The sequence below is a fragment of the Saccostrea cucullata genome, unplaced genomic scaffold (genome assembly GCF_032062105.1).
Source record: "Saccostrea cucullata isolate Sc308-1 unplaced genomic scaffold, CSIRO_AGI_Scuc_v1 ctg9599, whole genome shotgun sequence".
Lineage (NCBI taxonomy): Eukaryota > Metazoa > Mollusca > Bivalvia > Ostreida > Ostreidae > Saccostrea > Saccostrea cuccullata.
Genome location: NW_026925390.1, coordinates 1 through 25,877, shown reverse-complemented (window position 1 = coordinate 25,877; position 25,877 = coordinate 1). Strand labels below are relative to the sequence as shown.

Genomic DNA, 25,877 nt, shown 5'->3' with positions numbered 1-25,877 from the left:
AACTCTATTCTCTGGATCACTTTTAATTAACCAATACATTTTCTGAAAAGTTAATCAATCCAAAACTAAAACAAATTTGGGTAAAATTAAAGATTTGACCAACTAAAAATTACAGCTGTTTGGGCATCTTAATTTTCTCAACTGCTGAATATGCATATCATTATTGGTATCCCTGGTAGAAGTGTACAATATTGTATCGGGTTAAAATTCTATTAAAGTATAAAAACATGGATTTAAATACCAATTCAGATAATTAAGATACAATTTTCTATTTTTTTTTAAAATATCCACACTTGCAATATACCAGCAATAAGGAAAAAAACAAATGAAATAGGATTGACTTGTGTAGATAATTTGTTCAGTAAAGGGACTCAGCAATACAGGTTATCACAGCTTGGTATAAAATGGAAAATTCATCAATTGGAAAAACATAATGTGTCCACATTTGCAATATTAAAAATAATTAACACTGAATGACTAGGTATTCCAAAACTAAACAAATCTTCAATATAATGGATTGGACAGAACACGCAGTTCCCTGCCACATGACTACATTTATGCGTAAACCTAAAGCATTCACATTGGTAAATAAAAATTCACATCATAGGAAAATGTTGACTGATTATTAAGATATAAATCAAATGTCGATGAAAACACTTTGATGCTGAAGAATTGAAAAATTTTTGCCGAATTTTTCATCAATAACATATTTATATATAATGTACAGTTTTCTCCATTCAGTTACATGTATAAGCACCTGCAAATTCTGGCTAAAATGGGTTTTCTAAACCAATAATGAAAAGTTATAAGCAAATAATGGAAATAACAAAACCAAACAGAACTTTTCATTCAATAAAATGTCAACCTAAAACAGGGAAATAAAAATCTACATCTTGGGTAAAAACATGAAAATGTTTGGCACAAACTGTCTATGGCATTAATAGAATACCCAGTGTGTAAAACAAACAACCACAATAAAAACAGAATTTCTTTGCTGCACTGACAATGCAAGTGCAGTTGCTGAATATTTGTTGTAGATTATTTGATTTTCTGAGGAAACCAGTTCCCAAAAACGTTCAACATCAGACACAGCCTAGTATAAAATACACATGTACTCTGTCATAATTACCCTTTATGGAATGCATCAAATTACAAAATGAACATTATATTACTCTGTTGCAGTAAAAAAGGGCATCTGTCCCACTACATTGTAAATTGTATACTATATACAACATGGAATGTAGTTCATCAAAGCCGTCATAATACATTAATATAGAAAAACATAATCATCGATAACAAAAACACAGGAACAATTTAACACCATAATTGCATAGATAAAGGTAGTATAAAATACACATCGCTTTGTTCACAAACTAAGCCTATAGAATTATTTCAAGAACTGAAGATCCTGATCGATGGACAATGCCCCACCGGCCCCTGGAATCACAGCGTATGGAGATCTGTGTGTCTGTTCCCCTGAGAACAATGAACACTAGAGTACCATGATTTAGCTAGCTCTAAGTCAGATATAGGTTTGCAGTTCATCACTACATGGCTACATAGAGACTCCCGTCATGGAACTGTTTCTCTCACTTGTCCTGGATTTTCAGCTGCTCAATTTTCACTAGTCCTCTTTTTGACCCTACTCGGAATTTAGCCAAGTCTTTTCTTGTCACTATACCCACAGGCTGTTAAATATAAATATTTTACATGCTTTCAAACATAAAAATGCATGTCAATAAAATGCAATGAACCAAATTTCTTTGCACAATTTTTTTCAATAAGATCATGAACATGAAATATCCACATCATCCTCACAGAATCTGTCCATTCCCAATTCATTGGATTATTGTACCAATAGAAAGTGCATGGAATTATCTATCAAATTGCTAGATTCCTTGACTTACCACATTATTTTCATCTGTGACAATGAGATGTCGAAGTCCAAGACCCCTGAAAAGGTTGAACACACGGGGCAGTGAGAATTTCTCTCCCCACAGTGTAGGGGGAGGGGTTATAGTACGGCTTCAGATCCATAACATATGTCATCTCCTCCTCTGATAGCTCTATTTCCTAGGAAAGGAAAATAAGAGCGTAAATCATTTCATATTAACATATTTTGAAGTTCTTTAGAGTTATTTCAATAACTTTGTACCATTACATTGTTACTGACTTCACATATAAAGATACTTTATATATATGTACATGTGTATAATGAAAATAAGACAAAAAATACTTTGAAACTTTAAAAGAAAGATTACTAGGTTTAAGGACACTTACAGAAACTTTCAGATACACAGGATAGAAATCTCGGAAGTCTTTGATGGTTATGTTTCTTGGTGGTACCTGGCCTTCTGGACAGAATATCTGACAATGTACAGATAGCAATCAATGTTAGAATTCTTTTAAAAGCAAAATCACACTTTACTTCCATGATGGAAAGAAGAAGTACTGTTCCTTGATATATATTTCAATCCTTGAAGCATATTTTTTTTTAAAATCCTGAATTCATATCTTTGTAATAAATCAAAATGGTTTATAACTGTAACCTGAAAAACCCACCTTTTTCTTCAGCAGAACTAGTAGCTGATTCCTAAGAATAAGTCCCTTTAGCTTGCCTTTTCCTGGAGACTACAACAGTCATGAAGAAAATAAATAAATGATACATTTTTTGTTTGAACAAAAACCATTTTTTTAATCATTCAATGCACATGCACTTAGAAAATGAAAGGTCATAATCATTGTGCTCAAAGTTAACTATGCATACCAGGTAAACATTTTTCAATATATATTTTTCCTGTCTTGAGAAACTTTTCCAAAAATCACACTACGTATACATAAAAATTACCATTTGGTGTAACAAATACTAGTAAACCATAAAAATACTGATCATTAATCTGATAGAATATAAATCATATTAACCCTAGGATCATCTTCAATGACAGGAAATCCACAAAATGTCTCCTCCTTCAACATCCTGTAAATGTTGGCCACTTTTTCCTTTGTTTTAAAAGTGGCGAGTGGAGCATTCATGACATCACTACAATGATTGTGTGTACACATAAATAATGCATACCAAAATCATCAGATGATCTTGGTACTAACAACCAGAAGTCTCTGTCGAGACTGTAGCTCTACTGGTTTGTACTTATAACAAAGGATGAGAAAAGAAGCAATTGCCATCAGACCAAAACTGTAGGATGACTAGCGTTTTAAAGGAATTTCAAAGAAAATTCTATTTTTAGTACCATGGCAACACTGTTCATCGAAATCAAAAACCTACTGCACTATTTTATGTATCTTAGTGTAGTCTACTTGTGTGCATTAATATTGAATGAGACCAAAACTGTAGGAGGAGTAGCGTTTTAAAGGAATTTCAAAGAAAATTATTTTTAGTAACCATGGCAACACTTGTTCACCGAAATCAAAAACCGATGCACTATTTTAAGTATCTTAGTGTAGTCTACTTGTGTGCCAAGTAATATTGAAATCAAATCAAAACTGTAGGAGGAGAAGTGTTTTAAAGGAATTTCAAAGAAAATTCTATTTTTAGTAACCATGGCAACACCGTTCACCGAAATCAAAAACCGATGCACTATTTTATGTATCTTAATAGTGTAGTCTACTTGTGTGCCAAGTAATATTGAAATCAAATTAAAACTGCAGGAGGAGTAGCGTTTTAAAGGAATTTCAAAGAAAATTCTATTTTTAGTAACCACTGCAACACCGTTCATCGAAATCAAAAACCGATGCACTATTTTATGTATCTTAGTGTAGTCTACTTGTGTGCCAAGTAATATTGAAATCAGAACAAAACTGTAGGAGGAGTAGCGTTTTAAAGGAATTTCATAGAAAATTCTATTTTTAGTAACCATGGCAACACCGTTCACATAAATCAAAAACCGATGCACTATTTTATGTATCTTAGTGTAGTCTACTTGTGTGCCAAGTAATAGTGAAATCAAATCAAAACTGTAGGAGGAGTAGCGTTTTAAAGGAATTTCAAAGAAAATTCTATATTTAGTAACCACGGCAACACCGTTCATCGAAATCAAAAACCGATGCACTATTTTATGTATCTTAGTGTAGTCTACTTGTGTGCCAAGTAATACTGAAATCAAATCAGAACTGTAGGAGGAGTAGCGTTTTAAAGGAATTTCACAGAAAATTCTATTTTTGGTAACCATGGCAACACCGTTCATCGAAATCAAAAACCGATGCACTATTTCATGTATCTTAGTGTAGTCTACTTGTGTGCCAAGTAATATTGAAATCAGACCAAAACTGTAGGAGGAGTAGCGTTTTGAAAAATTGTTTACAGACAGACGGACAGACAGACAGACGGACGGACGGACGACGACACCTTACTATCGCATAAGCTCTTCTGGTCTCTGACCAGTAGAGCTAAAAATAATACTGCCACTCATCAAAATAAAAACTGATGCACAGAATTATGTATCTTAGTATAGTCTACTTGTGTCCCAAATTATATTGTAATCGGACCAAAACTGTTGGAGAAGCATTTTAAAAGAATTTCTCAGAAACTTCTATTTTTAGTTACCATGGCAACACCGTTCATTGAAATAAAAAATGGATGCACAGATTGTATTTATCTTAGTGTAGTCAACTTGTGTGCCAAGTTATATTGAAATCGAATTAAACTTTAGGAGGAGTAGCATTTCAAAAGATTTCACAGAAATTTTTATTTTTAGTAACCATGGCAACACCGTTCATCGAAATCAAAAACCGATGCAAAGAATTATGTATCTTAGTGTAGTCTACTTGTGTGCCAAGTTATATTGAAATCGGATCAAAACTGTAGGAGGAGTTGCATTTTGAAAGAATTTCACAGAAATTTCTATTTCTAGTAACCACGGCAACACCGTTCATCGAAATCAAAAACCGATGCACAGAATTATGTATCTTAGTGTAGTCTACTTGTGTGCCAAGTTATATTGAAATCGGACCAAAACTGTAGGAGGAGTAGCATTTTGAAAGAATTTCACAGAAATTTCTATTTATAGTAACCACGGCAACACTGTTCATCGAAATCAAAAACCGATGCACAGAATTATGTATCTTAGTGTATTCTACTTGTGTGCCAAGTTATACTGAAATCGGACCAAAACTGTAGGAGGAGTAGCATTTTGAAAGTATTTCACAGAAATTTCTATTTTTAGTAACCACGGCAACACCGTTCCATCCAAATGGGAACCGGATAGAATTATGTATCTTAGTGTAGTCTACTTGTGTGCCAGACCCTGTGAAATAAGGGACCAAAAAAAATTCAGAGATAGCATTTTGAAAAATTGTTTACAGACAGACAGACAGACGGACAGACGGACGGACGGCGGACGCATTACTATCGCATAGACTCTTCTGGTCTCTGACCAAGTAGACTAAACCCAGGTGGCATATATTTCATTTTATTTACACAAACTAAGATAATTTCAAGGACTTAATTTTAATACTTATAGCTATAAATTTCACAGTTTATATCTCCAATAATAATATACCTTGCTCTGAGGTCGTCACACAAGGGCGGACACTCAAACGGTAGAGTAGGAAGACCCATCACCTCAACGTTCATGTCATACAAACCCTGCCATTCAAAAAAAAACATATACTGTTTCCACATGGAATTTACCAGCATTAATGCTATCTATGTATGCTGAAACATTTTTTTCTGTGAACTGAACAGAAGTTTTGATTTCACAGAATTATTTTCTATATAGAATAAATTGACAACATGTCATATTAACCATGTTAAAATGGATCTCCATAAAGTTTGTTGGGCTTGTGCTTTAACTTGGCAAATGGAAAATATCATTTCATGATAATGGAGTACATGTAATTCATAAAATCAAAACAATACACAGAACTTATTATTTAGTGTACATTATTGTATTTTGAATATGGTTTAATCCTCATTAAAGAGGCAAGAGATTAAAAAAAAATTTCTATCGATCACTTACAGTGGTGATGAAATCTCCAACCCACTTAGAAATCATGAGGACAATCATGATGGGCAGTCCAAATGAAATATCGTCCGTACACTCGACAATAATGACGGTCAGACTGATGGTAGTCCTCAGGATCCCGCCCAGCTGACAGGCCGCACCAATCAGGGCAAACTTACCCACATCTAGTTGCTATTGTAAGAAAAAAAGATAGAACATGTAGAATAGATGTTAATTCAAAAACAAAAGAGATTTTGAACAATTAAAATTGATTCATGTCTCTGCATAATATAACAACTACAAAAAAATCAGTTGTTTATAAAACTACAAAATTGCAGGCATTTAAAAAAAATAATTATATGTTTTTAATACTTTTAAAACTTTGATAATTTAATACAAAATAACTTAATTGGAGTAAATCGTATGTTATAAATACATTTTGAAGAATTTGGAACTACTTAAGAAAAAGACATACATGAAGATTATGAAGTGAGATTTGAAATAAATGCAATTTCCAAGTGCATTACATGCTGCTAATAAAGTATCTTACATGTACATTGTATACATCAAAACTATAACTGCATTTAATTCATTCTAAAAGTGATTCCTTTTAAACCCTCAGTTTATTTCCCCAAAACTATTAATAGAATAACTGTAAAATAAAAATAAAATAAAAATAACTGAACTAAGAAGGTATCTCAACTTCTCCAGGATAAACTAATAAAATCAACTTAATTAAAAAATGTACACCACATTTAATGTAATAATGAAAAAGACTCAGGCAGATAATATACTTACCTATACACAGGTGAAAGAGATATAAATATACAGAATAATCTTTAGGAGTTAATTCTGCAGACAACAAATATATTGGCAGCAAGTGTACCAATCTGAGGAGAAAGTTATACAGACAATGGCATCAATAAGCAATGCATTTAAACAGGGTAGCATTTCTGAAACAAGAAACAGCATTTCTTTTTCCATTGGGCTTATGACATTGTTCTAGAAGCACATATGAACACAATTACACAAACCATGGTTGATAAACTCCCCCTAGATATACCTATCATTCTCTTAAACAAGTTTTTTTGGTTAACTTACACCAATAAAAGTATTAGTTGTTTTGCTTTCTAACATTAACTGGTTTAGCTAATATTGTTTAACATCCATTTTTTTCAATGAAGAATTAGTAACTATATATATAAGCAAGTTTCATTCAAAAAAAAAACCCAAAAAAAAATCAGCCATTTTATTGATCATGGTCAAGCAACATTTACACTTTTGCAACCAGTTTTAGTGTTATTTAGTATGTAGAAGTTTTTCTCCTTGTGCATTTTCCACTTGCATAATAGTTTTATTTTTACATGTACTTTTGATTCAAACAGAAAATGAACAAAGCAGAAAACTCACACATAACATGTATTTTCTTACCTTAATCAGTGAGCTATTGGCAGCCTTATGTGTATAGTAACTAGAGTTATTGTATGTTTTGTAAATCATTATACAAGTTTTGATTAATCTATTAAATATCTGGCCATCGTTAAGATAAACCTCTCCCAAGTTAAGTATCTTGTTACCAGGAAAAAAAATTGAATGGCTTTTTCAAGATAAATTTACATCACTGAATTGTTTGAGCAGCTATGTATTCACTAACCAGTAAAAATGATCTGATTGGGAGTGGAATGCTAATTTAATTTTTTTCTGTTGGTTGCACATAGTCTTACATTCAGGCCATCTTTAAAATAATATTTGTTAAATTGCTCTCTCCGGAGTGCAGGTTTTTAAAAACAAATGGTTAATATGTAGGTGGGGAAATTATTCTCCCTAGAAAATTTCGACATTCTTATTGATAGTATGAGAAAATCAAGAAATAAAAAGAATTAAAAAAACAAGAGGCCCATGGGCCACATCGCTCACCTGAGTAACTTGGGTGATGCAGATCTTTTTAAAAGATTTGTTCTATATATTTCTATGTAAAACTTGGATTTCCCATTGTGGCCCCGCCCTATGCCCGAGGGTCATGATTTTAACAATTTAAAAATCTACACTACTCAAGGATGCTTCCACATAAGTTTCAGCTTTGCCGGCCAAGTGGTTCTTGAAAAGAAGATTTTAAAAGATTTGTTCAATAACTTATGTAAAACTTGGATTCCCTATTGTGGCCCCGCCCTACCCCCGGGGTCATGATTTTAACAATTTAATATCTACACTACCCAAGGATGCTTCCACATAAGTTTCAGCTTTCCTGGCCAAGTGGTTCTTGCTAGAAGAAGATTTTCAAAGATTTGTTCTATATATTTCTATGTAAAACTTGGATTCCCTATTGTGGCCCCGCCCTAACCTTGGGGGTCATGATTTTAACAATTTAATATCTACACTACCCTAGGATGCTTCCACATAAGTTTCAGCTTTCCTGGCCCAGTGGTTCTTGAGAAGAAGATTTTTAAAGATTTGTTCTATATATTTCTATGTAAAACTTGGATTCCCTATTGTGGCCCCGCCTACCCGGGTCATGATTTTAACAATTTAACATCTTCAACACCACCCCAGGATGCTTCCACATAAGTTTCAGCTTTCCTGGCCCAGTGGTTCTTGAGAAGAAGATTTTTAAAGATTTGTTCTATATATTTCTATGTAAAATTTGGATTCCCTATTGTGGCCCCGCCCTACCCCCGGGGGTCATGATTTTAACAATTTAATATCTACACTACCCAAGGATGCTCCCACATAAGTTTCAGCTTTCCTGGCCCAGTGGTTCTTGAGAAGAAGATTTTTAAAAATTTATTTATATATTTCTAGGTTAAACTTGGATTCCCATTGTGGCCCCCTACCCCCGGGGGTCATGATTTTAACAATTTAATATCTACACTACCCAAGGATAGTCCCACATAAGTTTCAGCTTTCCTGGCCAAGTGGTTCTTGAGAAGAAGATTTTTAAAGATTTATTCTATATATTTCTAGGTCTAAACTTGGATTCCCTATTGTGGCCCCGCCCCTACCCCCGGGGGTCATGATTTTTACAATTTAATATCTACACTACCCAAGGATGCTTCCACATAAGTTTCAGCTTTCCTGGCCCAGTGGTTCTTGAAAAACTATATATTTCTATGTAAAACTTGGATTCCCTATTGTGGCCCCGCCCTATCATGATTTTAGGGATGCTTCCACATAAATTTCAGCTTTTCTGGCCCAGTGGTTCTTGAGAAGAAGATTTTTTATTATTTTGCTCCCTAGGGGTCTTGGCCCTTGATTTTAACATTTCTACATTCTTTGTACCAAGTTTGAAAATAGTATTGAGAAATTTACAAGAAATAAAAAGAATTAACAAAAAAATATTTCCTCGTGGTAAAAGAATGTTTTGAGTGGAACCATTATTAGGTACATGTACATGTACTGTAAAATCACATATTTTCGAGGGGTCAATTTTTGTGGTTTGGAGAAAATATAATAGTTCATGGGGATTTGATTTCATGGTTGGAGAATTGTTCAGTAGTAATATATGTGAAAAATTTCATTTCATGGTCAACATAAATTCATGGGTCCCTTCATACCTTGAAAACCACGAAAATTAAACCCCCTCGAAAATGAGTGATTTCACAGTAGTTGTTTGGGAGATGGCAAACAAACATTTCTTTAAAGATGGCCTTCCCTGCTGACAAGAAATCTGGGTAGAGGGGATAAAGTCAGTGGCATTCAATCGTATCATATTTCTATAACAGAAATAGCGCCTTTACTGTTATACGAAGTATGTAAAGAGTCACCAATAGCAAATGATACAGAAAAATACTGAAACAGTAGTAGCAGTCTTCTAGTAAATGCACAAAATATCTGACACAGGATCTTACAGATCACAAAATCATATATTTTTGGTAAAAAAAAAGTATGATTTAGGGATCATTTGATGAATGATATATTCTAGATTTTCAAAATGAAGTTTCTTTTGCTAAAAATGTCTTCAAATTAAGAGAGGTCATTTTAAAAATTCTATGTTTTCACAGTTCATATTAAATAACTTAACTTTAATTCGATCATGTGCAGATTCAGTTTTGAAATATGAAAATTTTGCAATATCAGGGATAAGCAATAGGAAAAAAAATCATTATTATGCATGAATTCTTTTAAGTAAAAAAGCTAAAGATTAGATAAGATGTATGTGTATCATCTATATACAGTGTATTAGAATTGAAAATGTGCCTCAAAGCACACTTCCGTTAAAACTAGTAAAGATCCTAAATAATTTTTTTAAGCAAATACTCGCTAAATAATTTGAGGTTGGAGGTAGGAATTTTAGAAATTTTACAAATTTCAAAAAGTACCCAAATAACTGAATAACTCATCATAAAATGTAGCTTAAATGTATTCACTGTCCTTGTATATACAGTGATGAGCGACATGCATCTACACCAGTATACTGTGTATGCTATATTTGACCCATTACCAGCTATAAAATCATTCTCCTCTCTTTAAATTTCTAATTTTTAGAAAGCTTTGATGATTTATTTTCCACAAAGATCATTTATTAATGGTTTATTATCTTTATTTAGTTATGGTGAAACTGGAGTTACATAAAAATGTGACTCAATTTCCACTTTAAAGGTTAAAAAATATATATTTTTACAAATTAATAAAGATTCAAAATATGTATATAGTCACCTGCGCCAAATACCGGTAAATTAAGGGGAAAATACAGGGGAAACAGCCGACATATTAAATAAATTATCAGTACGAAAAAACTTTTGTTCCTTTAATCTATTCTCTAAATGCTAATCAAAGTTTACGTAATTACAGCACAAGAGTAGACATTGATAGGGTTTAACAGAGGTTAATAATCTCAATAAAGATGTGAGTACTTGGTACATGATCAGAAAATCATCCATGTAACCTTGATATCCCTTCTAACTTTATATTTACAATTATACTGATATCTTCATATGCAAGATATATCTTGAGAACTCTATATTTTGAATGAAAGGTGGACAAGCCATCCCACAAAGAGAAAACAACTCAAAGTCATGAAAGTGCTGCATTCAAACTGTCACCTAAAACAGAGACATCTGTACTTACCAGGTTGGGATTTTCCGGCATCATGTTGGCCACCCCTATACCGACCAGTCTCCCCCAGGCGGCGCCGATAGCCAGACAGGGGATAAAGACACCACTGGACACACTCAGGCCGTAGGTCCAGACCCCCAGTAAGAAGAAGACCAGGATAAAGGCCACCAAACTCACCGGACCATGCATCTCTACAAGAAATATATACAGGGTATCTCAAGCCATGGCTCTCTACAAGAAATATATACAGGGTATCTCAAGCCATGGCTCTCTACAAGAAATATTTACATGTATCATCGGGGCTTCTTTGAAAATCAAGGTATACAATCCTTTAGGTACAATATATCTTAATTAATAAGGAATCATGGGATTAAATGAACATATTTTACTAATTTTCTAACTTGAGATTTACATGTATGAGTTCAACAAAAGGCTGAATACTTATCTCTTGACAGTTTGAAATAATTTTCTGGATAAGATTTGTAACTTTCTTGCAGCTGAAATTACTTGCATGTACTCATGTTTCTTTATTTTAATGCCAGATCTTGAAAGTTAAAGTGATCTTGAATCAAGGTCAAGGCACATTCTTAGGACAAGAACATTTTTTTTATTAATATAAACTTATAATTCTCCTCTAAGGAGAAATTTCTGAAAATGACAATGAGCATTCACTCTAAGACATACAAACACAAAATAAACTTTGTTTAGGTGGGTGGGTGAGGTGTATATTTATCTTACCAAATGGATCGTGAAGCAGTGCCTTCAGACAACCTTCCGGTGTTGTAAGAAATAGCGTGGATAAACTGTTATGACTCTTATCTGAACAATACACCTGCAAATAACAAACTTGTATCATATTTCTTACTAAATCAGTTTGAATTTTTCCTTAAAGACAATACAATGTGTCATCTTTAAACATTCCATTCAGTGATTCAGAGTAGATTTATTAGTAAATTCACTGCATATCTTACAGAGTACCACTTACGGAAGCTGTGACAGCATGGCTGTCAAATGGGGCTTTGTCTGTACATTCGTTGACTCCAACCATCAACCCGAAGGCTACTGCAGCAGATACCACTGCCACTAGCCCAGCCTCGACTATCTTTATCCATTTCTTGTCCAGATATCTGTAAAACACAGGAATATATAAGCTTATAATCTAAACAGCCAATAAGTAAACTCATAACAGAAAAAGTATGGGGACACACACCATCAGCCAATAAGTAAACTCATAACAGACAAAGTATGGGGACACACACCATCAGCCAATAAGTAAACTCATAACAGACAAAGTATGGGGTCACACACCATCAGCCAATAAGTAAACTCATCACAGACAAAGTATGGGGAAACACACCATCAGCCAATAAGTAAACTCATAAAAGACAAAGTAGGGGGACACTCACCATTAGCCAATAAGTAAACTCATAACAAGCAAAGTATGGGGACACACACCATCAGCCAAGAAGTAAACTCATAACAAGCAAAGTATGGGGTCACACACCATCAGCCAAGAAGTAAACTCATAACAAGCAAAGTATGGGGTCACACACCATCAGCCAATAAGTAAATTACTCATAACAGACAAAGTATGGGGAAATACACCATCAGCTAATAAGTAAACTGTATGAGGACACACATCATCAGCCAATAATTAAACTCATAACACACAAAAGCATGGGAAGTAAAAGATTCCAAACGAAGACATTGTCTTTATAGATAGCCAAGAAATTGCTTTGCAGTTCAATGATATCAACAATAGCTGTGACATGTCAGTTTTGTCCTTAACCCTCTTGAAAATGTGCACATGATAAAGATGATAAAATCTATATGACAGGAATATGAGCAGAACTTAATTGTGCCAAGCATATTTCAGTTTATTGATTGCACAAACAACTTCCATTCAGTTTTCTGTAATAAATCTTTTGATTAAATCTATGAAACACCAAAGTGGAATCAATATATAAACATATTGATCAGCATTATTAGGACCAATATCAGGTTTATTGTCCCCCAAGATGGTTAGTTATTACCTGATGGTCAGGGAGGGGGGAAATTCTATCAATAGACACAATAAACTTGCTTTTGTCCAGCTAGGCAGTAATTAGATGTTTTATTATACTAGAGCAAAACCTAGACCCACAAAATCACTACGGGAAAATTCATGCAGCATTATATAGTTTCAAAGACTATTCACCAAGGGCATATAAAAGAGCAATTTAATAGCAACTGTAGAAAAGGCAAAATAATAATAGATTTATTTACCTATGATTAAATAAAAAATTTTATGCATAAAAAGCAAGACTGTTGACTTACACAACTACTTCTTAAAAGAGTTGACATGACAGAGTCCTCTACATTGTCATAACACTTTCAAAAGCTGTGCAGAAATACAACTATGAAACTCATTCATGAACTAATAAAATGATAATACTGTTTTGATATATACCTTTTTCGGAAAACTGTGAGTTTATAATTCATCACAACAAAGAGAGCACCAGTTAACCCACCTGTCAAATAAACGAAGGTGTTGCGAGTGAAAAAAGGACCTTAAGACATAAATATTTACTTTGATACTATTGAACTGAGCATCATGAATACAAATCATATTTACTCTGCACTGAAGAGTTAACAATACATGTATACATAATATTAAAGACCCATTTAACAACTTTAAAATGCATTTTTTTAGTAAACACCAAGAAGCAATGATGCAGTGATCAAAGATAATATAGTTACCGATACTTGAACAAGTGCACAAAAATGGTGCATACTGAAATTTAATACTTTTAAATTGTTAATTTTTTATGCCTAAATCATTAATCATTTCCCTTTCACTCCATGAATATAAAGACTGGAATTTAATCAAGTAAATTTTAAATCCAAAAATAGAAAAAAATATTTTCTTTTCCAAAAAATTTTTAACCCTTTAAAAAAAAATAGAAATACACTTTTAAATCTTGTCGGGTGGTAAAAACATTTGCTTTTACAAAATTTTTTAAACACTACAATTATATATGTACTCTAGACTTACAAACTTAAAAGCTTTGAATCCCCAACCCTGGGTTTTTAACTTTTTGGATTCCATTTATGGCACTGATAAGAAAGTTTTAGCAAAACAAGCTATCATGGAGGAGAAAAACTGTAAAATAGAGAAAAAATACTTCTACTGTCATAAATTATAAGTAATCAATTTCATAATTCAATATCCATTGCATGCTTATTGTCAATAAAGAAAATATCTAGCATAATGAACCTGCATCTTGTAAACAGGTGCATTTATAAATTGGAATGGATCAACTGTGAAATAATTAGACCTAAATCATGAAATTTTCATATTCATTGTAAGAAAATGGGCTGTTTATTACAAGCATGCTGCAAGGCTGACTTACAACTCTCCATGTAAGGTCTTGATTCCAAAAGCTGGCGGTTCCTCTAAACAAGAGTGACCCCCGATCGGGGCACCGAAGGCTGAGGATCCCCCTGATGCTGCCCCCCCGGGACAAAATCTCGGATCTAACATTACGAAACACTGAATAGAACTGTTAAACAAGGTCATATGACTGTTTTTTACTGCATAAACAATATAATAAATTTCTTTCATAAAAATGTTCTTAATTTCATTGATAAAAGTTAATTAATAAATAAATAAACATTCCTCATTTATTTATGATTTGTTTGGAATCCCTTACACTAAAGGTCTTTCCATTGCAGAGGTTGATCCGTCCCCTCCCAAACCCTGCTGCTATAATGCTGCCTGAGTGGGCCATAGGACCTTCCTACAACAAACTCTATAGGCTATTTCTTTTCTAATGAATACAGATATAGTAAACATCTGAAAAATAATTCCTCAAAAAGAAATTAAAATAGGATTGGAATACATAGATTAACAGCAACTTAATTTTTATTTTACACAGTAAACTCTAAATAAATACCCATTGTCTGCATGTAGTTGAATTTAATTTAAAAAATAATAAAAGAAGGCATCACATAATTGGTAATAATATATTTTATCCTTTATAATGAGGAAAAGAATTATGATTTTGACTTGTCCTTGCTACCTAAATCAAGTGCATGGTTAAATTCAATTTGCTTGAAACTATAACTTAGTGGCAATTTTATGAAAATCTGTTAAAGTTTCATGGATGAAATATAAAAGAATATACATCCTTAAAATACCAAGATTCACTTAAAAAATATTTTAAATTTAATAGTGTCAACGAACTTTCCTTGACATACAACTCATCCCTTTTTAGAATGCATATCAGCTTCTCTATCCTAAGTTAGACATTTTTCATTTTTTTATCCCTTTATCACATTTATAATAATACATCATGCTTAATGAGACAATAACAGAAGAATACTTTTGTGTGTTTAAAAACATTATCCATGCAATAGTGTCAATGTATGCCTTACAGTCAAATTGGATTTCCTCTAAAATTTATAACTTGTCCAGATGTTGATTCTGATTTATAGCTACATACTGTATATTAAATGCATTAATTTCAAAGAAATGGGCCCGTTTGATATATCGTAGTTTTTAATTGCAAAAGCGATCATTGTGGATATAAATGTAAGTCTTTCTGACTTCATGTAAAGTTCCAAGATCATGCACAAGAAAAAAAAATTTGTATATATGTAAATAGAACATATGCTTTATCTGAAAATGCCCCCAAACCCGCCAATAACTAAAAAAAATGTTGTTATAACTTTTTAAAAATGTAAAGTGGATTATTTGGGTTGATAGATTTATGAATTCTAAACAAGCAAGGAATCATTGAAATTGATATCAAGAAGTTTAAAACTTTTTTACCAAAAAAAATCATGAAATTAAAAAACATCTAAATCTAGGTTTATAAAATATAAGATATTATTATATGTTTAGGTAAAAAAAAAAAGGCTTCTCATTAATTTTACATTTGCACATTTTGAAAGGTCTTGATACATATAATGCTCAAATAAAAAAAAAAGCCATATTTTTTTTCCATTCAAAATCAAGTTATGACCATAGATAATTTGGTAGAAAGTTAGGTAAAATGTTAATGTCATGGGGGCCTGTGTTGTTGTAACCGCTATTAACAGAAGGACACACATAAGAGATTTAATGCTTCCTCAAAGAGCTCGGTTCACTTTATGCATAAAATGGCCCTGTAGATATACCAATTGATTGATTAACACTTGATGTTCCATTTGAAGCATCAAAATAAAATAGAGACTTAGTGCTTTCATTTCCTTTTAAAAATTTTCTCCTTAAAGTCCAGGTCTTGGAGAAATCGCTTTATAAAATTGCAATGTTCCTGAATTTTAAGTTAAACGGGTATATTTGAGTACTTTCAGTAAAGAGAAAAATAATATGAGTGCACTCTCTGATCTAAAAAATTAGAACAGTCTTTAATCCTCAAAAACAGTTCTATCATTTACTAGTCATTTTTCCAGTCAGAGGTTGTGCTTTATAATGTGACTGAATAGCCAGAAAATTACATAGTTTGATGGATATACACAATCACCAAAGATCTTACAGTGATATTTAATGCATTGTTGACTAAAACTAAGCAGTTTTAGTTTTTCAGAAATTCACAGGGCCAAATAAGGCCATAAGTGAATCTTGTTCTTCACAAAAGCAGGGAACAAAAAATATATACAGATGTTGGTATCTTGTGTCAACAGCACCAAATGAGAGTATCAATTTAACACATACGTTTTGTCAATTCATGTTCAATCACAAAAATAACATCCACCAAAATAACATTAAACATATATAAATTAAGGCTCTATCTGTACATGTAATACTATCACTAACCAAAATATTTACTTTAAAAAATTAAAAAAAAGATGTTTAAGATTAATCAATCTCCATGAATGAATACATTATGTAGAGATAAAAAGATAATACATCAGTATACATTTGTAGCATAAATACAGTATCCACTGGATTTAATAAATACTCACCACCTGTTAAAATAGAAAACTTGGTGAAAGATGAGATTGAGAAAGGGTAGTGAGAACATATGATATGAGATGATTACCACCTTGAATTTTTTTTTTTTTTTTGGAAACATGCTAATTAAGTTTTCATTTTCCAGCACCAAAATTCTATGTGTATAAACATGCAAAATATAAGATGATGGTAGAAAAATGAATTAGTTGTTGGTTGACAATTAACATGCTTTTACAGTTTAAGGTTTTGGGGCTCGCTTTGTCTACAGCATACATGTTAACCCTGTTGTAGTAAGTAAAAAAATTATTTATTTTTGTAGCAAATTTTTTTTCTTCTCACAGCTTTTTTCAAATGTTAAAAAGGAGTTTAAATATTCTTTTTGTTCTCAAATTTTACGGTAAAAACTTTTTAGTACATGGAAAATCACAAATGAAGCAATGCTGCTTTGAATCATTCAAGAAGAGATTTTTTTTTTGTCTGATAAAAAAATAAACAAGAGAAGTCATATTGATTTATGCAGCAATAAAATATATATGTTAATTTCAAGCCAAAATATTTTTTTTCTATTTTATAATAAGCTTCAGGCCTAAAATAAAAATTTGTTTGTTTGCAGTTGCCGACCAACCCACTGAAAATGCACCCCGCCCAAACTTTTTTTTTTTTAGCCATTTTTGGAATTTTTTTAATTTTTTTTTATTTTTCAGGATATTGAAACTGTTTCATTTTCAATTTTTGACTTTAGTTTTTATCAATCAGTGGTTTATATCAAGAGTGGAGCTGATTTGTGTTTAGTAGGCCTATGAGAAGCTTTATCATCATGATCATTTGTTATCTAAAATCTTAAAACATTTTTTTTTCAAAAAATAAAAAAAAAAAAAAAAAAAAAACAAAAAAAAAAACGCCTACCTACCTACCCTGTCTAAAAATTTTAGGTCGGCAACTGCAAAACAAAGAATTTTTTAAGCTTAGGGCCTCATGAGCTGTTAAAATTCTCCTAAAATGCCATGAAGACATCTTTCACAACTATTATTATACAGTAATTATGCTGCTATTTTTTTTTCATTTATCTACTTTTCCCTTTTCCTAAGGTTAACATGCATGTCTAATCAGACAAGTTCTGAGAATCGTTAGTTCCTGTTTGAGACATATACATTACTTACTCTGCGCTGTCATACTGTTGGACAGATAATGAAGTTTTAGATCACTCCTGCATATAAGTACATGTTCTTGTGCATGATATTTCATGGATTAGTGACTTCAGAGTAATCAAATTATTTCGCAAACATGAAACTTTAAAGCTCAAGCAGTAAGAGAAGTGAACTAATGCTGCAAATAAGCGGAACTATTGTTTGCATTCTCTGTAATAACTTAGTAGTCATGGGACATTTATATTTTAACCGCAGATTCCTTGTACGATACAAATAAGAATTTTTTTTCACAATATTTATTAAAATTAAATTTCTTTCTATCTAAATGACATAATCATGTGTATTCTTCATGTAAGGCACTTCATGCCAGTTTTTGATTCATATTATGATTTATCTAAAATTGACTTCTGATGAAATATTTTTATTAAGAAATAATTTTATGAAAATGTTATAGTTAATAAAAAATCTAGGTTATCAAGTTCCATTGTGAAACATTTAAATAGGATCAAATGCTATCCTAAACAGAATTTGAAATTGTGTGTAAATTTTAAAAAAATTCCCTTATATCATGGTGCATTGAAAATATTTTGGTATTGAGTGGTTTTAAGTCTCTAAGACATTATTCTATGTGAACTTTCATTTGTGAACTTTCATTGTTAATTCTTGAATTTCTACATATTTGCAACTTAAATAGATAGTCTAGCTATCTGCCCAATATTGTATAGTTTAATAACTATGAGGAAACCTAGCCTATTGGATCTTAATGATATTTATAATGAATCATAGAAGATGAAAATAAATTAGAGTCAAAATATGAAACAAAATGAGAAATTAATAAGTCTAAAATTCAGAGGAAAAAAAAAGTAGCATTTCAATGTTTCAAACTTCAGCACACACAATGTAAACACACCACATTTTCAATAATTTACCTTTCCACAGGCCAGGCCTCCAAGAATGGACAAAACAACGCCCACAGTCTTAGCAACAAATGCTTGGAATGTCAGCAATCCCGGGTGTTTGATCCCATTTAGGTACGACTTAATGTCAAGGAATACCACTCCCTGCTGCCAATGGCTGCAAAATCATATTCATATTAAACCTGTGTGTTTTTTTCATATACATGTGTAAATATATGATTCAAACACTATTCCACATCTGTATAGTACCAGTATAACATACCTGTAAAAACGTGACCAGAGATGCCCCTGCTATTGTTACCACCAAGTTGATGCCCATCCATAACAAAGCAGGCTGATACAAACAATTATTTTTGGCACATTCATCAAAATCTTACATTGTTAAAGTCAAATTTCTCAGTACAGATTCACTTTCTCAGGCCAAGATAATAAAGTATGAAGACTCTTACAGTGAACAGTTATTATTTCCCATATTAATTATCTAATCACTTTTTTTCTCATTAGAGATCTCTAAACAATTAATATTCCAGAATGATTGAAGAACATAGGATAGGCTCAAATCAAAATTTTAATTCAAAAAATCAATAAAAAGAAAGCAGTTTTTAAAAGCAAGATAATTTGATCAATTTTTATCTTGCAACTCAAGCTATAAAACTAATGATGATTAATGATTATATCAGATCCCATCGTATCAAGAAAAGAGTTATAAAAGAGCTAATGTCATTACTTTAAATCTATCATTCTACAAAGGATACAGTGTGAAATTAATTCAAATTTGTAGTGAGCTAGCTTTTCCACGACATAATAAATGGTTGCTGCTAGCAGAGCTGTTCCTATTCCAATGAAAAACATTACCAACCACTTGCTCAACCATCTCAGAGTCACCCATTTCTATAACGGAAAATAAGGCATTAAAAAATTAATGGCTGATATCTATCTCATATTAGGATAAAATGAAAGAAGACTGTTGATTCTTTTCCCTTTAATATGCTTCTATTTTGGAAGAGCAGGACACTGAGTTGAAAAAAGCTAGTCAATCAATTTCTTTCACATTTTATGCATCTCTGCAAAAATCAAGAATTTTTTAAATATTGGGGCTTTTTTTGTCATATTGCATACAGATCGGAAAAATTGCATACTTTTGTAAGGAAACTTTTAAGCAGCAAAAAACTAACTCAAGGAAAAATTCCATCAAACAACATTTAAAAATTATATATTATGTCCTTCATTTTTCAGATGTAAAATTTAGCTAAAGCAATCTTGAAAGTATTAAGAAGCTAACCTCAGTAATGGACAGGACACTGTTATAAATGTGATATGAGTGTGATAAAAAATCTTATTATTTTTCCACTATGAGTAAAACAAAGACTGCACTCAAAAACTTTAAAAAAAAATAAAACCAACTATAATACAATTACATAGAATCTCTGCTATCAGGCCAAAAATATTTTAAAAATGTCCTTGATCTTGCTGCACTAACAGATCAACGTGACTGACTTGTTAGATGTCGCAATTCAAAAAGTGGATCAATTTATTTCACCATTCTTAAAACTTTTGAGTAAGTTGAAACTTCATATGATGTACAGAAATTCTGCAACTTCTGTTGAATTTAACATCATTTAACATCTACATTAACAGAGAATTATGTGACATGGCCTGCTTCTCAATCTTGAATTAATCATCAAATATTTCTTTAAACATAAAATATGTACATTAAGGTTATTTGTTAATTGTTAGTGTGAACAGTGTCTGGCTGCATGTATCATACTTAAGTTCCGAAGATAAAAAATACCTGTAACAGTGATTTAAATATTAATTATAATCACCTTTGATTTATACTTTTCTTGATCTTTAAGGTACAACAACATTCTCACATACATCATAATTCATGCTCTGAAACAAAACAGTTTTTATCACACATTACAATAGATTTATCTCAACTGAGTTTAATGGAACAAGAAAAAGAAAAATGATGACACTAGAAAATTATATGGAGCGCCTCACAAAGTGTTAATGAAATGATTCTGATTTTTTTTAACATTGCCATTTGGATTTTGACCAAGTGACCCCGCAATCTATTGATGCCCCCCCCCCCCTCCACAAATTATGTTATATGCAGTTTGTAGGACTGTACAGGCCACAATGCTCAACTGAGTATCCTTGGTACTGCTTCTTTAGAAGATTTAAAAAAAAAAATCCCTCTTTGTCTCATGAAAATTTTGTTGAATCACCCTTGCCCCAAAAGGTTGCAACATTACCAAACTAGAATTCACATATCATGAGTATGTTTTAAAATATGGAAAGACTATTTTTTTATTATTATTAAATTATAATTTTAATTTATATTCCCAAGAAAGCCCTCGCCGATTCCCTAACTTAACTTCTCTATTGGTGACATTGTCTATGAGCTGAACAGTCTTAAACTAAAATGTCAATGGTTCGTAGAATTTCAGCAAAGTGTCAAAAAGTCTAAGCTAAGCTGTGATGAAAGTGTAAAAGTGTATTAAAAAAATTGGAGCAGAATTGTCATTGCATGGACTAAACTGTGTATTACTCTATCAGACTTAGAAATGTTGAAGAAACAATAAAATAATCATTATGCGGGAGTGATTAAACCCACACATAGCCACAGAAAGCCCAGTCTCTTAGCTAAATTTTGTAAATGCATTTTGCTTTTTTATTGTGAATTCCTCAAAATTAGGTTTTATTTCATATTCCCATTTCAGGTAGTTTATGAAAAATTCATCTTTCACACTGTCTATTGGATGATATCTTCTGTCATGACTCTGAATGCAATGTTTGATTAATGATATATAATCATGAGTCAGAACAGACATCAAACAAGAAGTGTTTGAGAAACAGATATTCCCCTCCCCAGGTAGCAATATGAACAAGGCCCATGTGCCACATTGCTCACCTGAGCACATTGCCTAGGAAAAAGCAGAAATCAGTGTAGAATTGAAAAGATTAAATATTTAAGTGACCGTAAATCCCCCTCCCCAAATCCGAAGGAAAGGGGGGCATGAATTAAATTCTTTCACTAAGGATGCTCCTAATTTCTACGATTTAAGTTTGTTCTTCAATTATGGCTCTTCCCTACACCCCCAAGGAACGTGATTTACAGGTAAACAAATATGAATCTGGCTTAAATAAGGATGCTTCTGAATTAAATCATCAAGTTCCTATTTATAGGAAGATTTTTAAAGATTCAACCTATGTAATCCCATGTAAAACTTTGATCACCAATTATGACCCTCCCTACCCCTGGGGGTCATGATTTGAACAATCTTGAATTTACACTACCTGAGGATTCTTCCATATAATATCTCTAATCATTGCTTTACTGTTCTTGAGATTTTTTTAATGGTTTTTTTTTTTCATCTTAGCTAAGAATTTGATCAACCATCGTGACCCCACTCTACTAGGGAGTCATGATTTGAACGAACTTGAATCTGCACTATCTGAGGATGCTGACATATAAATATGACCAATCATGTCTTTGCTGTTCTTGAGAAAAAAATTCAGATTTCTCCTATGTATTCCCATGTACGAGTAAAACTTTGTTCACCACATATGGACCCTTTCTTCCAGTTTGGGGTCATGATTTGATAAAACTAGAATCTACATTATGTCAGGAAGCTTTCACACAGTTTTATCTTTTCTGGACCAGTGGTTCTTGAGATAAGGTTTTTTAATGACCCCACCCTGCTTTTTCCTTTTTCTTTTTTGCAAGATATGTTTCTATAAATAACTATGCAAAGCTTTGATCCCATTGCGGCATCATCCTACACTAGGGGTCAGGAGTTGAGCAAATCAGAATCTACCTGTGGCTCAGGTGAGCTGACATATTTTTTGTTTACATTAATTTTCTTTTATTTTCAACCTAAAATACAGACAAAAAGGAATAGATTCAACCTGCTCCAAATTAGTAATGTGTCTTTAAAGTGACACAATAGGTTCAATAAACGATCAAATATGCTTTATACAGCTGGAGAACAGTTTGTGACCTAAGTGTTTTGATAATCAATAACAATATACTTTTTACAGGTTGATTACCTTTAAAGAATTAAATGGCCATACAAACAAAATTGAATTGGAACATTAAGAGCTTGAGGAATCGATACTTCACAGCCTTATAGTGAGAGTTAAGCATTAAGAAAATGACACAGCTCAATAGAGTTTATTCCACAGCTCAAAGGTGATACATGTTATAGAAGTGACAACTCAGTGGGAGAGATAGTTAATTTTCTAATTTTCTAATTAAATTTCTGGCTTGTGCTTTGAGTGTAAAGTGAAAAAATTCCCCACAGGCAACATTTCAAAAATCCAGATCACCCAGAAAACTGACAAATTAAGACAACAAGGGGTGGTTAATCTAATTAGGTCATGTGAGCTAGTAGTCAGATTTTTGTACAAAACATAAATCACATTTAGAGCTAATTAAATTTGGTCCAATCAAATGGCACCTAGAGTGAATAATACTACGACCCAAACAACTATACGGAGGATGAACAGAATTTCTATTTCAAAGGAATTTTCTGCATCTTTGAAATTTTGAAAGAATCATATAATTTACAAATATGCACATAATATAATTAACAGAATAACATCATTATGATATTATTTAAAAAAAAAAAAAGAAATTGTGGGGTTCGTGGCATATGCTGTCAAAGATAATATACCGTTTGATGAACATGATGAAACTTTTATTATAATTAACTCTTGGGTAATTAATTTTTTCTGTGCTTTGGGGGGAGTGTCTGGATCTACCAACCTCCCATCTGGATACCAGCCTCTTCCTGAATCGTGGTGATTCAATACCATACTGCTTGAGCCTCTTCTGTATATCCTACAACATTACAATAATCACATCAAAGTCAAAACAGGCCTCATCTAAAATAGTCTTATTCTTCAGGAACTTTGTAAATTCTAGTGTGAAAATTGTTCACAAGAACTTTGTTCAAATCAGGCACTATGCTCTTATTTTTTTTCTTTTTTGTCAAAAAAATCAACTTAATTTTATTAGGTGGTAGCATTGTTCTGAAAACTATGGTTGGTGATCTTTATATCAATTTTGACTTTAACCCTTCACCCTACCTTGATGAACTTAATCCTTGACCTTACCTTGAATATGATGAACTCAATTCTTGACCTTACCTCAAGTTTGATGAACTTAACTCGTTACCTTACCTCAAGTTTGATGAACTTAACTCGTGACCTTACCTCAAGTTTGATGAACATAACTCTTGACCTTACCTCAAGTTTGATGAACTTCACTCTTGACCTTACCTCAAGTTTGATGAACTTAACTCTTGACCTTACCTCAAGTTTGATGAACTTAATCCTTGACCTTACCTCAAGTTTGATGAACTTAACCATTGGTTTTACGCTGAATTGATGAACTTAACCCTTGACCTAATCTTGATATTGATGAACTTATAGCCTATAACCTTACATAACCCTTGACTTGGCCTTGAATTTGAATGACTCTTTTTGCAGTTTTGTGTACAGGGTTTTGTTCTCAGTGAAGAGAATACAGGCAATGCTTTAACAATGTTTTGCCATAAAAATTTACCTTACATTAGTTGGAAGGTAATAGTGTTCTACTCTGAATTCGTAGACATGTTTTGTACTTGGGTATGTTAAAGTGGTTCCATTTCTTCCCCCCTTCATCACAATTTTTAAAAATTTGTTTTCAAGGTTGAACTAGAGTTAGAAAATGAGATTATCCAGTATAAAGATGAACAGTGCTGTTAAGGTAACATTTCATACCATTGTCCTCCCCTTAAATTGGAGAATAACAGTGCCATGACATGTTTTCAACTTTCATCAATGTTTCTGAGCCCTACATCTGGACAACCTGGTACTGTGAAGTTTTTTTTAAAAAAAGTTTTGCCTTACACGAATTTGTAAGATGATAGTGCTGTGATGTGTTTTTGTTAATGCTTCATAGCCCTAAATCTGGTTAATATCTTGTGAAGATTATAGTATAGGATTTTTTTCTTACCCTGAATTTGGAGGACAGCAGTGCAGTGATGCTGTTGTGGTTACTAAGAGTATCCGCTTCATCATCGATGTCAAACTTTAGCTCCGGTGTTGGACGAGCGGGGACAGTGTTGTTTAGTTCATGCTCTTCTTCAGAAACTGGTGTTACATGAAACTGTACAGTAGATAATGATCAATTAAAGAAGGACTGTACAATTCTATAATGAATATCATATACATGAGAAAATTTTATTGTTATTGTTGTTATTTTGTGTTAATATCAATTTTTTTTTTTGGTTTAAAATTTTGAATAAAAATTCAAAGTTACATTTGACCTGTTTGTATATCAGAAAGAACAACATTGTATGCAAGGTTAGTACAGTATAAATATTCATGGATATATTCTCTTTGTTTTAAATGTTACAAACAAGAGATTCTAAATGTACTTTTTCATGCAAACTAAGTGCTTTATTTACATAAAATATAAAACACATTCATTATTGGCATTTTTATTGAGATTTTGTTACAAATACTAATGTCTTGTGATAAAGTAGTAAGAAAAATTCAATCTATAGAAAAGTGTCGAAAAAAATTTCAAAATTCCTAAAATTGTAGCTCCCTACCATTGTAATGTGACTGTAGGTTTTCAAAAAAGTTTAATAATTCCTCTATAGATAGTTTTCAGCAGACCCAAATTAACAAGTTATTTCCCATCAGCCACCATATTGGGGGTCTGCATGATCATATTCCTTCATAATTCAACCATGCAACTTTAACTTTTTATACTGGTAATTGTGGGCTGGGAAGCATTGTTTTTCAGAAAAATATACATTTGTTAAGGCCCCCTTTTTTTCATAAAAATTTTTTCCCAAAATTT

At 32.3% G+C, this 25,877-nt stretch overlaps 1 pseudogene; it reads right to left on the bottom strand.

The window, feature by feature from the left end:
- Positions 1-709: 709 nt before the first annotated feature.
- LOC134268723 (H(+)/Cl(-) exchange transporter 7-like) lies at positions 710-25,175 on the bottom strand (annotated as a pseudogene).
- Positions 25,176-25,877: the final 702 nt, after the last annotated feature.